The sequence below is a fragment of the Glycine max genome, chromosome 2, assembly GCF_000004515.6.
Source record: "Glycine max cultivar Williams 82 chromosome 2, Glycine_max_v4.0, whole genome shotgun sequence".
Taxonomy (NCBI): domain Eukaryota; kingdom Viridiplantae; phylum Streptophyta; class Magnoliopsida; order Fabales; family Fabaceae; genus Glycine; species Glycine max.
This window is the reverse complement of record NC_016089.4, coordinates 11,484,700-11,489,842: the sequence shown is the minus strand read 5'-3', so window position 1 is coordinate 11,489,842 and position 5,143 is coordinate 11,484,700.

Genomic DNA, 5,143 nt, shown 5'->3' with positions numbered 1-5,143 from the left:
CATTAATTTTTTTTCAAAACTCGTCAATTCTCTTTCTACTAGTATACAATACCGATTTCTTATTTATGTTTATAATATAAGGTGTTTCTAACACCTTAAATTGGCGTAAGCATAAATAAAAAAAATGGGTGCTATATAGTAGTATATCTCCCATTCAAAAAAACCTAGCAGTATATCTTTTTGGTGATACAAGAAAATTAACACTGTGTTGAGATGTGCAGTGGGCTGAAATGATGTTGCAACAACAACAGTGATCTCACCCTCAGCTCAGGTCTCAAACTCAGCCTAAATAAGTAGGATGATGTGGTGCCGTTTCATTTCTTGTGACCAAGCACACATGAAGGCATGCACAAACAACTTTTGTCCAACTAAAACACGAAATTTATGACAGCTTATTTAACTAATTGCAACACGTAATACGAAATAATATTTTGGTAAAAAATGTTACTCTTATTTCTGTTTTATAAAAAAAATGATAAATGTTAACACCAGTATCTTTTGGGATCAGGATTTAATAATGAGTAAAGTCTAAAACAAATTTTAATAAAAATAATATATTTTAAATGAAATAACTGTATAATAGATATTTTTTGATAACATATTCAAACTTTTGTTAATGTATGGGGTCTTTTTGCTTTATAATAAATAATAATTTTGTTGACATATAGGTCTAAAGTTTATATTTTAGTTATTTTATTTTTGGGTCGATCTAGCTTAAAATATTGAATAAGAAATTTTAAAAATATTTTTATTGAAATGTGTAAAATTATGTTATTTGTGATATTTTTATGTTTTCATATAATTTTTTTTAAAAATATTTTCTTATTTTAGTTTCTTAACTAATATCTTAAGTAACATATAAACAAGAAAAAAAATTATACTCAGCTTAAATCTAGTTACTAGTATTAACTTTTCTGCTATATCAAGAGATTAACCTTCCAATGCTTAAGTTAAATCTAGCCTTCTATCTCTATTTTTTTTTACCATCGTATGAAAAAAAATAGAGAAATGTAATCAACACTTTAGCCAATATTTTTTTTACCACACTCTCCAGTATATTCTGAATTTTATGAGAATTCACAAATTCTAATAGGTCTTGTTACTTATTTAATAAATTTTTATATTGATTTTATAATTTTGAATAATAAAGTATGAATTACAAAGAGTATATTAAGGAATGTACTGTTAGTCCTCTTCAAAAATTATCGTGAGATTGGATTAAACATTTTCTTACTAATACATTCTTTTGTATTTTTTATGTGTAATACTTCTATTTGTTTTCGTATGATAATTATTAAATATTTAATGGTTTTAAGATATTAAATATAGGGTAGCAAAATGTCTTGCCATGACCCGCTTTCAACTAGTCTTAAGTGGAGTGAGTGTGGATTAACTTGCTAGTAAAAGTGGGTTAAGAAATTCAAGTAACTCTATTTTGAGGTGAATTGATAGATTGACCTACCAAGAGATAGAATAATGTAGGTTATTAGGTTATGAAATAATGAATTGACAAGCAAAGCTCCACTTAAAATATATTTTAAAAAAGAGAAAAATAATGCATGCTAACAATATAAAAATTAAATTATCATCAAATTAAATATTATCATTTATGATAAGTTTATAATTTGTCACAGAAAATCAATAAAAAAGTAATATCAATCAATTATAACTTGTTCATACATTGATAACGAATATCTTTCTAGGATATGAGTTTAATTTTTATCAACTATACTAACATTTCTTAGCCTCTTTTTCTTTCTAAATGTCACACAACATAAAGGGGTGTATGCATAATTTTGCAAAAATATAAATACTTAAGTTTTTTTCTTTCTATTGAGTAGGTGTTTAAATGAGGAATAAAAAAAAGGTGTTAATTAATTATGCATGGGTATCACAAAGAATTAACTAAGACAGGTTATCACAAAGGTGTTAAAATAATTAGCATTTAATAATTGCATATACGTAGGATTGTGCTTACTTGCAGTTTGGAAGTGTCTTAAAAAAAATAGTATAGAAGAGGAGCCAATTTTATGTGGGTATACTTGTGTTGATTTTCAGTAACAGAAATTGATCCCAAATGTTGCTGAAATGCAAAGCCAACTCTCTCAAATGTTGCTCTCTAGTATTTGTTGCCTACTTATTTGTTTATTGAACAAATTTAATGTTTTATTCTTACTTTTAAGAAGGTTTTGGACCTTACTCACAAGTCACAACAACGGAAGAAAATAATTGTGTTGGGACCTAAATCTTTCCTCAAGTCGTGATTTGTTATTTCTTTTTGGTTAACAATTTCTCTTGCAATCTTTGTAGCTTAAATATATTTTCCGTTCGTGTAATTTAGTATTTTTTATGTAATTTTTTTTATTTTAGCCTTTATATAAAATGTATTTATTTTGTTTTTGGTTCTTAAAAGTATTTTAGCTAATGTTTTGGACGATAAAAAAATATTTTGAACAATGAAGAAATGTTATCCAAAGCGTTTCAATGACGAAAAATAAAATAAAGACTTAATTGTAAATTTAGTTCCTCTATTTATTTTAGTTCATGAATTTGATTCCCATGTAATTTAATTTACCATTTGAGTTTTGTAATTCGGTTATTTTAGTCTCTAATTCCGAAATTAAACGTTGACTGTTAATTGTTTACGTTGATCGTCACGTGTTATGTTTTTATTGAATGTTAGTTAAGTATCCTTCTCTCTTAAACTCATGTCTTTGCTCTGAAGCCTACACCAAACTGGCCTCCAAAATTTCCTCTCCTTCGTTGCACACATCAAAAACATCACCACTAAACTTGCCTCCACCATTGGAACTTGACACCCATGCCCCATTGTTGTAGTTCGTGTTTCAGCGCTCGCCACTCCTCCAATCAGCACTACCCCTATTCTCTCCAACTTTTCACACCAAAGGGGAAGGCCGCGAAGGTCAGATATGCAACTCGTCACCTACGCCACTTCGATTTTAAAAACAAAACCATGTGAGATATGATAGCTTCAAGTTTGGCTTTAATGGCCTCCTCAAGATTCTCCCACTTTCTCTTCTTCTTGAGCTGCTCCACGAGCGCCATAGACTCTGCAGCGAAAGGGTGGGTTCGATTTGATGGTGGCAGGAGCAGAAGTAGCGACGACAAGGTTGTTGTGCGCAAGTGATTCTGGCATTGGAGTGGTGGCAGGCCGAGAAGTTTTTACAATTTTGAGCTAAGATAAAAATTACCGATGAGGGTTAATTTCGTACACTTAATTAACGTTTAATAAAAACACGACACGCAACCGTTAACGTAAATAAATAATAATCAACATCCAATTTCATGGTTGGAGATTAAAATAACCGAATTAAAAAAAATGAGAGACTTAATTGATAAATTAAATTATAAAAAAACTAAATTCGTGAGTGAGATAAATAGAGGAACTAAATTTATAATTAACCCTAAAACAAATACATTTTGCAAAGATTAAAGTATAACTTTTTTTTACAAAAACAAAAAAAAATCTAAATTAAAAAGAAAAAAAATATTTAAATCTACTCCTTGTTTATGCATAGTTCTTATTGGCAAATAATGACAACTTTGTCTTTCATTGCCCGTTAGTCCACTATTACTATGCTTTTTTTAGAGTGGACCTACAAAGTTTCAGGGGTGGTAAGACCCTTTAATCATCATAGAAAACAAATAATGAAAATGATAACGCTAATTATACAGGAATATTCCCCCCAAAATAATAAAATATATTGTGGAAAAAATTATAAGTAATTGATTATCTTAAATGCAACATTAGCTAGTATCATATATCAATAACTTCATACCATTTTTTTTTTTGTAATTTTACTATTAAAAAACAACTCTTTTAAACAATCCAACTGATAACTTACTTAGCACACATATCTCAACAATAAGTAATTATAACAATGGCTGATTTTATATATTTACAATAACCAATTTTAAAAGTAATTCAATCCAAAGACTTGCTTATTTGAGTAGAGAAAATCATAAAATACCCTATCACCTTGTTATACAAGTGCAATATAACAATCTTACAAAAAAGTTCTGCTCAGATTAATTTTGGTAAAATTAACTAAAAAATTAATTCATATTTGAAAGTTATTAAGTTAACTTATTAAAAATCATAAGTATTTTATGAAATTTTATTACATTTTAAAATTTTATTACTCTGTTCAAGTAGCTAAAATAAGATAAATGAACATATTTATATGATATTTTTCTATAAATTTTTTTTAGATGGAAATATATTTTAAAGTGTTATAATTTTAGTTTTTAATTAATTTTAAACTATTTTAATTTTTTTATACATAGATACATTATTTTAAAAATATTTTTTAGTTTCAATTATTACATTTTTTATAGCTTGTATTATATCTTAAAATAATTTTATTCAAGTTTAATAGAAAGTAAAAAAAACATACACTTAATTAGACATTATATTTTCATTATGTTAATTAGTGTAATAGTTAAAATAAATTGTATAATATAAAATTATTCAAAAATAATAGAAAAATAAAATAAATCTAAGATTTATCAGTCAATTTGTGAAGTATAATGTGAATGGTTGAAAAGAATAACAAAAATTTGTATTATTTAAAAAGGTAAAATTAAGAAACATTTTAAGGATAAAAAAGGAGATAAAATATCAAAACTAGAATATAAAAAATTGCATTTTAATAATTATTATTTCAAGTAACGTTTCAAAAATATTATAAACTACTAAAAAAAATTATTTATCAAACAAGTTTTTTTAGTTGATAAAAAAATTTATAAACAAGCTGGAATAACTTACTAAACATAACTGCAAAAGAGAAATAAATACCATGCAAAAATATAAATAATGAAATAAAGAGAAAATAATTTTACTAAAATATTGTATAAATTATTAATTATAACATTAGGTGGCATTTGGTAGATTTTTTTTTTAAAATGTTCGAGAATTATTCATAAAAATCATGGATGATGAGAATTATGATTCTTATGTATATATGAAATTTATTTGATTGATGATAAATATTTTTAAAAATATTTATATAAGTTTTCTGGTAATCAAAAAGATATATAATATTTTTATCAAATATTTTAATTATTTATCACGTTAAATAGTTTAACAAGAGTAATGTGGTATCTTTACTACAGTAAAAAA